Genomic DNA, 12,039 nt, shown 5'->3' with positions numbered 1-12,039 from the left:
TACTACAGGCGTTGTGCTTAGCCTGTAAGGGCGCCACAGAAAGCCACCTAGCGGTGCATTTCAGAACCGCGTGCGCGGGGGAAGGCACGCGACTGTCCTGCGCTGTTGCAACAACCATGACAAACGTACAGGACTGCGATTTTCCGCTCGTTCGTAAAAGAACATGTATATGGCGACAGTGTACACGAAGGAAAGAAACTCTACGAGAGAAGACTGGTTTCCGACGCGAATGGGATTTTAGGTGGTCTAAAGCCCCTCCATACACGTTTCCGCCGACCAGGTTGGCCCGTGGCGCGTGGATGGAGGGGCTTTAAGGCGGTCCAGCCCGCATATGTACGAGCGCATCTTTATCTCGACAAGCTTCACAGTGCCCGAATAAATTCCTGTGGGGGCGGGACGAAAAACACTTTATCCGGAGTACCCCGATGCGGCGTGCCTCGTAATGAGATCGGGGTTTAATATGGCAAGTAAGGACGCAGAACATAACTTTTAACAGCCGCCTCGTATGCATATATATCTTACAGGACGCTGTATTAGTTGTTTTGATTTTCACCATCAGCGGCGGCACACTTTAGTCTAAAGACCAAGATAACGACAGCCACATGCACTTATTACATGTGAAAACAAAAGGCCGTGCTAAGAGTATAAGCGATCACGTGTGCGAAGGAGCATCATAATGTCGATTTCCTCTCATTTCAGGTATTCAATGACCGACCTCGTCGATCCATTATTTATGCCAGTGCCATTGAATCCTACATGCAAAAGCGCCTCCGCGTACTGTGCATTGTGCGCATTTTAAAGAACCACAGTGATGAAAATGAATCCGGAAACCATGCCCCACCTCCCCCATTTCTGCGTGCCTCATAATCATATCGGGGTTTTAGCACGTAAAACCCCAGAATTTCCTTTTCTTTAAATTTAAGTTGTAAGTAGCAAGAAAAGCAACCCTGTGGCTGAGTTCCAGCGAATACGCCCCATGGGAGTGAATGGCTGGGAAAGTTAGTTTCGCCCTGGTTGGCGAAATGAAACTTCCAGGTTTTCTTGAATTGGCGCCAATATGGAAAGAAATGAAGTGGATCACACGCAATGGGGGAACCGATGTTGTGCCAACCATTTTGCTGGTAGCTGGCTACCCATCACCGTGTGGGAGTACGCAGAGCTTGACAAACTGGGCCAACGTGTATGTGTAAGAGGAACGTGTGCGTCTGGCGTGAGCGTCTTTGTGGTGACGACAGCAGCAACGTGAGGATGATCGTGTGACGCCGACGGCATGATTTCTCCTCCGGCCGTTCGACCAACGCCTCCTAAATATCACAAGGCTTGGCCACTTCGATCCGTGACGTCATGCTACCTTGTCCGACTGCCATAGAATCTAATGGGGATGCTCCCGAGTAAGCGGCGCTGATTTTGACGTCACCGCTCTCGTCACGCCGGGCTTGAAAGTGAAAATTTTGGTCCAAGTATCTACGAGGCGTTGTTTCAACGCGAGCTTGCGACATGGCGATTTTTGGATTCTACATATATGCATCGTACTAGCGTGAGCGATAGGAACACGGATTGTGACGACGTCATCAGCGACTACGTGTTATACAGTCGTATGCACCTATAGCTATGTTATGCGGTGTAGATGGCGTTTGCACTGCAGCGATTAAGCGTTAAAACCTGTTCGGCCTGGGCCAATCATGAAAGTGGCAGGCACCGCGCTGTTTCTACGTAGCGTTAGCTGTTACGAGGCAAGTGATGTCGTGTGTGCCGATCCCGAAGTTGGTGCAGTCTAAAACGCAGCGCCTCAAAGAGCGAGCTGTCACTAGTAACTCGACAAACCGGCACGTGACGAACGCGCACAAAGTCTCAAAGTCGGTTTTGGCACGAGAAGAGCACGCGTGCGGTCAGACATGCAGAAAAATTCTCGATCAACGAGATCGTTTTTCATTTTTTTTTCCGAGAAACTGTGGCATACATGTACGTGGTCAGTGGGCGCGGCTCAAAAGGTCGCAGCCAGGAAATGCAATTTTATGTTAGATGCATGTGTTTGTCTAGCTGAGTATTGACTGTGTGTGTACCGAAACCTTATAGCTTGTTAGAAGGCTATTGCCTTTTTATTACGATAGCAATTATATGGACACTCCAGGCGAATGTTCGCCATCGCCGGGATGTCGCCGATATATATATATATATATATAGGTATGCTTAAATAAAACGGTTCGATGGCCGGACGTAAACAAAGGACCTGTAACAAAAAATCCCGATACCCTAACCATCAAACCACGGACGCCTGCATAGACCTCGGCCGCTTGCTTTGCCAGGCATCCGTGGCCTAATGAGAGGTGCGTTTCCTTGCTGCCGCAGGGCGCTGTACCTTCCAACCAGCAGGAGTTACGTCACGTGCTGCATCCAGTATGTCGCACCCGCGCATAATTTGAACACCATTCGAGGAGTCTTCATAACAGTCAAACCAAAAAAACGACACACTAATTAGGAAGCTGAGAAACACCGTCAACCAAACCTCCTTCCTCATCAGACGCATCGCGAATAGGCGAGGAGGAGTTAAAGAAGCCGAGACCAGGAAACTAATTCAGGCTTTCGTTCTTAGCAGAGTCATCTACTCTACACCATACGTCACCCTCACAGTCAGAGAAAGGAACGACGTGGATTCTCTAATTCGACAATCCTACAAAATTGCGCTCAACTACTACAGTTAGGAATTCATAACACCTTAGCAGAAATGATGGAAGCACACCTCACCGCACAATACGAAAGACTATCAGGAACTGAAACGGGACGTTTCATCCTAAAGAAGGCAGGCATACGATATGAAGGAATCCGTGACGACCTACACCTTGCCGATTCCAAGACACGTGCACGAATACTTAATAGTCCATCCTCTGCCCAAAAACATGCATCTACAGTACGATACAAACAGAAGAAAGGCTAGGGCACAAAAACTTCACGAAAGATTTTCAGTTCAGAAAGATACGGCGCATGTGGACGTGGCAGAACATGCGGACAGAGACGCCTTTTCCCTGGCAGTTGTCGATCATCGAGGTTCTGCCCTCGCATCAGCGACAATCGATAAAACAAAATTTCCAGAGGAGGCCGAAGAAGCTGCCATAGCTTTAGCTATTACCTCCACCACTGCCAAATACATCATCAGCGACTCTAAAACCGCAATTCGATATTTTTGCAAAGGAAGGGCCCACTCAGCAGCCATCAAAATATTACGAAAAATCTCCAATACCCGCCAGATCACATTGATCTGGGTCCCCGCCCATTCGGGCCATCCTGGAAATGAGGCGGCGCACCAATTTGCCCGAGGATTCGTAGTTTACCGGGAGGTGCGTTACCCCGAGCTCAGGTCGGCCAAGGAGCGAATGACGACCTACAAAGAAATTACTGCCCACTTTAAGAAATAAAGGCAAATCTTCCCAGAACCACACAGATCTCTAAGTAAAACACAACAAGTCAGTTGGCGACAGCTCCAAACAGGCACTTTCTTTAATCCGTACATATACTCCATATGGTTCCCAGAGCAGTTCAGCCCCGTCTGTTCTCTCTGTGGGCACCATAAGGCAGACACACCACACATCCTATACTCATGTAATCAAGACAAGCCGTCGAACAGTCTGCAGCTCTCTACCCAATTGCAGTGGGAGGCCGCGCTGCTCAGCTCGGACCCGGAGGTTCAACTCCGAGTCACGGAGCGGGCCGAAGAGGTCGCCGAACGACATCGTCGGTCGGCCACCTGGCGTCCGGCCTAGAAGAGGAGCCCACTGCGGGGAGGGGAACGTCACCCCAACCCCCGCCTAAGACCTCTTCTACAATAAAGTTTATCTCCTCCTCCTCCTAACTTCGTGGCTCGTAACCATGCTATGGGAATTGGACAAGGAAGGGATTGATTGTTCCAAGCTTTCTTTTTTTCATGACTTTCAGGACTGCTATTATAGAGCATAGTGCTGTAGAAAGGTGAAAGTACGTGTCAACTGGAAAGCAAGCAATAACAGTAGGAAGAATGATAAATAATGAATTGGAAAGCACGTACATAAAGGAAAATATATACAAAGTTTAACAGGGCCATTTGGTTGGACTCCAAAAGAATTCCTCCACTGCGGAGCAAACATCCCTGTGGCTGCGTCGCAAGAGTAGGCGCTCCAAACGAAGGAGTCCAGGCAAAATGTCACTGCTTGCAAGGCCTTCGTGCGAAACTGCCACTTTATTCTATGCAGGATTTACAAAACGGAAGTGCCGTCGTGGCCTAATGCACAGATCATGGGGATGATGTGCTCGAATGCATAAGTTCGATACCACTGTCAATCGTGTAGGCGTTCTTTTACAGAAGTGTGGCGAGACTTAAAATGCCTACTGCAAGGTGCCTGAAATCTATTAGTTTAATAATGATTCGCAGTAATATTGCTCAATAGATTCAGTTACACTGTAAAATTACCACTGAGGAGACAAAAGCAAAGCTGCGTAATTAAAAGTTAGTGGAGATCAGTGGTAGAGGCATTGTAATATTTAAAAAAATTTTGGTTCGTCTTCTTCGTCGTTGATGAAATAGGCCGTGCCGCGAAGATCACGAGCGCATCGTGGCGCGTACTTGTCTCGAGAGCCCAAGAAGACGATCCGCTGCCGAAATTCCTTAGGCTACGTTGCATTATTCTGCAGAAACGTATACCTGCGACACGCATAGTCCAACTGCTGACACAGGCATCGCAGGACATGGAAGGTAAGCAGTGCGTCCTGTGTAGTTGTCATGTGTGGTTCAAACACCGAGTGAAAACGCCCGTAAGGCGCGTGCAGCTGTTTAATTGCACGGTGCGGGCAGATGTGTCGTTGATATAACGATAACTACGATGCGGCGGTATACATTAAAATGTATGTGCTCTCGCGAGCGCGGCGCGTATTCTCTGCACATTTAGGTAGCAAAACGAACTATGACAGGGACATTTTTAATGTTGCATTCTTGGGCTGTAGCTGTCAATACCGGGATCCGATTATGAGGCACGGCGTAGCGCAGGACTCCGAGTTAATTTTGACCAGCTGGGGTTCATTAACGTGCCCCCAGTGGATGGGACACGGGCGTTTTCTGCATTTCGCCCCATCAGAAGGCGGCCGCCACGGCCGGCATTTGACCCCGCGACACTGTGCTTAGCAGCGGAATATCACAGCCGCTAAGCCACCACGACGGGTATAGAACCAAGAAAGCCAAAACCACGACTAAATCAGTGAGGTACGCGAGTATCACCTAATGACGCTCTAAAAAATAACATTATGCATATCCAACACACATACTGTATGTGTAGCGAAGCTTTCGTGACGCGGTTAACGGAATGCTGTAAATTTCTCCTTTTCGTTCTTTCTCTATTTCGTAAAGAAAATTTCGTAAAATTTCTCCTTTTCGTAAAGAAAATTGGCGCGCGCGCGCATGTGCTCTCGTGCTGCTGGTGCTATGTAATGCGGCACACGCAGTGATCGGCTCAACGAGCTAGCCGAGGTTGGTGCAATTCGCGACTCCAACTAAATGCTCGCCGCCTAGCGGGCGCGCCGGGGACCATCGGATCTAGGTTCAGCCGCAAGTTCTCACATTACAGCGTGCGCTGCAAAGTTGCCTCGTAGTTCCCAATTCGTCGCGATGCTGCCGTGCACAAGCCCGAAAAAAAAAACAGAAAAAAAAACAACGGATGTCGAAAGAATCTTGCTGTGAACCATTGCGCGTGTCATCGTTTCCGGAAAGCATAGCAGACGATGCGCAACGGAGCGTGACACGAATAAGAAACTTATAGGCATTGGAAAAGAGGTGACTTGCACTATTCTTGTTTATTTGAAACACTTCACTCGTGACGACTCCTTTATTCCCGTCGAATAGACCATTCCTTTCTTTTTCATATATTTCAGATATGTTGCTGGCGTTTTTAATCGCGGAGTGTACTTTTATTGGGTAGGCGCTTTAATAAATTAGGGACGTACGCTTGAGCGGTTTGGTTAGTTCAGTTTTCTATCCCACCATTAGTGTTACTAAGATCTTGATGACAGCTAGTTGGATCATAGTTAGAACCCAGGTTGAACAGCACGAATCAAAGACACCAAGAAACAAACACCACAGACCGGCGCTGTAACTTTAGTTACATTAACATTAGTAGCATTACTAACACTACCACTAGTGTTAGTGTTAGTAATGCCTTAAGCAGCAGGAAAATTCTCGCTAATGTAGTTTTGTTCGCAGGCACCGGTAGCAGGAACGATAAATAGCTCGGATGGTCTGAACCTGATCATGAAACGTATTATGCTGCGAGCCTGCATATCGTTTTGATGGCGTCGTTTGATAACGTATCGTTAGCATCGTTTGAAAGCATATCGTTTTGATAGTCTGCAGTGAACGCAGAAGGCGCTGTTTTCTTATTCAACGCGGAGGGACCAGTTCGTTTGCTCCCAAGAAAATTAAGACGCATGTGCAAACAGTGCTCGTTCCAGATTTGGAGCATTCCGCCTGGCCACAGCTAGGCGAGCTTGATTTCCGGCACATTGCACAGAGCCAAATTCCATTACAAATGGTTTGATTCCCTTCCAAGTCATGCATTTACACTAATACGAGTGACGTTGCTCAAAAGGAGACCCTCGTTAAATTTCGGAAACCTATTGGAAAAAACGCAACTTTTCACGTTTCACCGGGTTTTGAGAATTCGTATGAGCAAAGGGTGTCTGCTGTGTTCCCAAGCCTGGACCCATCCTCGAACACTGCGTACTGCAAGCCTGAAGAAGCGCCAGTCATCAGACGCAGACTTCCTTATCGCACGGGTCACTTAAAGAGAAAGGTGCATGCACCTCGACCGTGACCCAAGCTCACAAACGGGAACTCTCGTTTATCTTTAGAGCAAGTGCGCCTAAGAAGGGCGCACTGTGCATTCTTAGGCGCCTGTTCCTGTGTTGAGCATCTGCATCCCTCGGGGCCCTAGGAGTAACCAAGAGAACGAGCACAGCGAAGAATGAAAGTGCGTATGCTGAGCGCAGCGGGGGATGAAAGACTGCGATAGCGAAGAGACTGCGAAGAGGAAAGCGGCGGAGGAGGATGCAGCGGAACCATGAGGTTGGAAGCGGAGGAGGAGGGTATACGAAGGGGCGCGAGAAAAGCGTAGTGCCGTGCAAGACAGGCTCTGCGTGGATGACCGCTACGAGACGGCGCGAGAGTAGCGTGCCGGCATCCCTTCACCGATGACGCAATCGATTAGGCATGCGGCGAGCGCGGCCACCGAACCGTATACGGACACAAAACGTTGCATGAGCGAATGTCTTTCTGCGGTGATACGATCTCCGCCGGGTGAGGTGGGTCTTCACCGCAAGAATCAGGAAACGACGACGAAGCCGGTCATCGTCATGAAAAAAAAGTAGAAAAAATTTTATTCACTTCATTCGTACACGGTTGTGACTCTCCTCCGAGTATCGAGCGGTTCTGATTAACACGGGGCCAGGACAGCCTTAAATAACCCCTTGCGGTCCTGTGGTCGTCGACATGTTCGTGGGGAGCCTATGGAAGTATTAGTGCTTTCGTCAGATTCTGCCGTCGAGCTCCTGACCTTCGGATTTCTGCCCTTCGTCCTTCCCTTTGTGTCAGCTCGGGAAATAAAAGGGGGTACGCTGTTTCAGAGAAGAGGGCAGTTATGTCGACATGGGGACGCCCGCTTGAACGGTTCTCACACTTAACAGGCTGATGTCCAGGCTTACCGTAACAGCCTTTTCTTGAACGAAGCAAATAATTTTGTCATGGGAATGTACGCCTGAATTTCTCTCACACCAGACAGGTCGATCATAACAGCCCGTCCGCCGCTACAGGAGGTCTCGAAGGGGCTGCAGTGTCCAAGCGCCTCGACGGGACCGGTATACACCGTGCCTCTGCTTCGTTTCGCCGAACCTTCCAAGGCCTGCCTGGCGACACCTTCTGGAAATAAACCACGCCAAGCCCAAGGCACAACAAACAGAGAGCACCGAACTAACCACGAGAACTGCCAAGTTCACACGGTCCTCACCTAAAACCCTATCAGAATCGCGCCTGCAGCCCTCGTTCGAGATTCCTGAAAACCAACAAAGGAGAAAACCAGACTTAGTGCGTATTTCAACCAGCCTAATGCCTAATGATTGGGTGTTTCCTTTTTCTGAGAAAGCCCGGTTGTCGAGAGACTGAGAATGTATTGAAACACAGCAATAATGGCGTTAGTCATAAATTCACAAGGGACAAAGAAAACTTCTTCGAATAAAATTGCATAATTCGACCATTACTACCTCTTAATGCGCATTCGATTGGATCGCTGTCTGAAGGCCTTCGGGCCTCGCCGAAGGCATCAAAGGGCTCCAGGCATACGCTACCCTCTGTCGTCTTCTGTCACTTTGTGTGCCCGCGCCTTGCTTTTTCGTCCCTGAAAAGGAGGCCGTAAACGCAGGAATAATTGGCAGCCTCCCTTTTCCCTCACTCTCGCGGTGCATTTTACTGCAGTGACGTCTGACTGGTCCTGTTTGTACATGCATATCTCCGCCCGGTTGAAGCATTTACCCGCACCCCTAATCGCAGAGACGCGTTCTGATTTGTTGTTAGATGACGCCTTCGTTTTCTCACCCGCCACAACGAGCAGTTTGAAGTTCTTCGTGGTAACCTGTTGCCTTGTTTTACGGGCTCTGGTGGGGCGACTTTCTCTATTCTTCGCTGAGCCGAATACTTGGTTCGCTTGGTCTTGCGATCTCAGGCGGTCGCCTAAAGGCCGCCCCACATTCAGCGTTTTCCCGGCGTTTTCTGGCGTTTTGTCACCCGGCGTCGCTCGGCGTCGACGCTGAGGCTGGCGCCAAGCCAAAACGTCGTGCTCAAGGGACACCAGATCTCGCCGCCGCCGTCGGAAGCGGCTCGACAGCGCCGACCAATCAGCGCGTGGCAGGGCGTGGCCGCGCTGCTGGCAACTCTTCCAAGAAACTTCCGCAGATTCGCAGTTCGCGCCGCCATTGCTGTTTGTTTGGTTGCTTCAATCATGCTACCGGCGAACATCGATAACGAGCTTCTCATAGCCACTGTAGAAGCAAGGCCGATATTGTGGCAGACCAAACACAAGGAACACAAGAATCGTGTTAAAAAAAACGTTTTGTGGATTGAAGTCGCCGCCATCGTCCTGCCGGGTGTACCAAATGAGAAGCAGGAGCTTCTTTTTTAGCAGCAAAAGCTGCTGCCTTCTTTCCATGATGCGGCGTATGGCGTCTAGCAATAAAAAGCACCTACTTCCCCCTCTATCATAGAATAAAGAACCCTCGATGCTCAGCTTCGCACGCCGACGCGCCGACCGCTCGTGATGTTCACGCCGATATTGCTGCCAGTTTTCTGAAGCTTAGCCTTGTGTAATTTTTCTACACAGCCCTGAATATTTTATTTAGCGTAAAACTATGCAAAAGGCATAAGTATTGCATTGAAGAATACTTATGACAGCTCTTTTCATTGATATTACACAATTAGCTTAGGAGGTATCTGGTAAAATAAATCTGGTCACATTGTGCGACGCTGCGCTGGCGCTGGTCCGCGTGCCGCTCGTGTGGCTGGACGCCCTCTCTGGCGCCGTTCATGCGACCACGCCGGGAGACGCAACGCCAAAAAACGCCGGTAGAAACGTTGAATGTGGGGCGGCCTTTATGCGCCTCTGAAGTTCCCGAGCGTTAGGTTCCTGCCCTGCTGGACTGCTCTAGCGTTCGCTTCTCCTTTTGACGATTTCGGAAAGTCGCCCAAGTGCGGAGGTACGAGGGAGTTTCTCAGGGCTTCCTTGAACCTTTTGCGGCTGTTTAAACTGGTCTCGTCTCCCCAAGTAATGTCCTAAGGAACAGTCCTTGTTTCTACTTTCGCGACGTAATTGCTCTCTTCTTCCGTCCCGATTCCTTCTTTAAAGGGACACTAAAATGAAAAATGATTTCTCCTGCATCAGTACATTACCGTTCTACGACTCCAAAAACAACACTCTTACAACGATAAGACGTTTGGTAAGCCAGAAAAAGCGCAAGAACGAAATACGGGTGGCGACGCCTACTTAAGTTCCCGCACCTGAGGGCTGTGACGTCTTTGATTTGGGTGGCATCTTCTAGGGCCTACTAATTATATCTAGTGGTATAGATTGACTACATTGTGTTCTAAAGGAACCAAATATTAAGCACGGCAAGTTTCGCGAACCTTTATTCAGTCAACGCAGCCCAAATGCGAAAACATACTTTGGTATCCCTGACGTCACGTTGACGTACCGGCGCTGGGGTTTCAGCGCGAAATTCAAATACTGACACTTGGAACTTCATTTTCTCGGAGAATGCCAGCAAACTTGTGGAAAAAATCGAGAGGCAGACATAGACAAAGAGACATGAAGGTGGCTGGACTAACAACTGAACTTTATTCATGAAAACGACGTCCCCCAAGTCCGTACTGAACATGCGCAGGCACAACCAAACAAAAACACGGGCAACACCATATCTATACACGTCTACAGTTATCAAGAAATAAAAGCTTTTTCTTGGTTAGGAACACAGATGGCGCGCTTACACACTTCTCGGGGCCAAGTTTATAGATGGGATAGACTTCAATCAGTTCTCTTTCCTGCTGAGTCTTAGCCTTCGCCAAGCATGAAACGTCATTGAAGATAGGATTACAACCGCACTCCTTACAATGCAGCGGAAGATTACCTCCTGTGCCTGTGGGTATTAGATTTGCATGCTCACGCATGCGATCATTGACACAGCGGCCGGTTTGTCCTATATAATCTCTACCACATGTCAAAGGAATACTGTACACTACACATGTGTCGCACGTGCGGTGCTTCACAACATGCTTGGTATTGCACGTACTCTTTCGCGAACTGTGCTGCGAGACCCTACTGCAAAGTTTAGCAAGCTTACAAGGCGCAGAACAAACCAAACTGACGTCGTTTCTTGCCGCAACCTTTTTCAATCTATGAGAAATGCCATGTACATACGGCATGACCACCAAGTTCTTTTTTGTTATTTTTATTATTTTGTCGCGCACTTCGCGATCCTCCCTGTTTTTCTTTTTCAAACGCTTGTACACAGATTCAGCCACTGCAGTGATCAAAGTCTTTGGATAGCCGATAGTCTTTGGATAGTTTGAAAAAGAAAAACAGGGAGGATCGCGAAGTGCGCGACAAAATAATAATAATAAAGATAAAAAAGAACTTGGTGGTCATGCCGTATCTACATGCATTTCTCATAGATTGAAAAAGGTTGCGGCAAGAAACGACGTCAGTTTGGTTTGTTCTGCGCCTTGTAAGCTTGCTAAACTTTGCAGTAGGGTCTCGCAGCACAGTTCGCGAAAGAGTACGTGCAATACCAAGCATGTTGTGAAGCACCGCACTTGCGACACATGTGTAGTGTACAGTATTCCTTTGACATGTGGTAGAGATTATATAGGACAAACCGGCCGCTGTGTCAATGATCGCATGCGTGAGCATGCAAATCTAATACCCACAGGCACAGGAGGTAATCTTCCGCTGCATTGTAAGGAGTGCGGTTGTAATCCTATCTTCAATGACGTTTCATGCTTGGCGAAGGCTAAGACTCAGCAGGAAAGAGAACTGATTGAAGTCTATCCCATCTATAAACTTGGCCCCGAGAAGTGTGTAAGCGCGCCATCTGTGTTCCTAACCAAGAAAAAGCTTTTATTTCTTGATAACTGTAGACGTGTATAGATATGGTGTTGACCGTGTTTTTGTTTGGTTGTGCCTGCGCATGTTCAGTACGGACTTGGGGGACGTCGTTTTCATGAATAAAGTTCAGTTGTTAGTCCAGCCACCTTCATGTCTCTTTGTCTATGTCTGCCTCTCGATTTTTTCCACAAGTTTGCTGGCATTCTCCTAGCATAACCATGTGCCAACTAGCCCAACAAGCCACTCTCATGAATTCATTTTCTCCTCTAATAATCAAACAATTTTTTTGAAATCACTGCCTGCAAGGTTCTCCAACAATACTTCATTAGTCTAAACTGATTTATTGTTTCGTTTTCGTATCCCTTTAACAACCTTCAGT

The sequence above is a fragment of the Dermacentor variabilis genome, chromosome 5 (genome assembly GCF_050947875.1).
Source record: "Dermacentor variabilis isolate Ectoservices chromosome 5, ASM5094787v1, whole genome shotgun sequence".
NCBI classification, from domain to species: Eukaryota; Metazoa; Arthropoda; class Arachnida; order Ixodida; family Ixodidae; genus Dermacentor; species Dermacentor variabilis.
Note: the sequence above shows the minus strand (reverse complement) of the source record.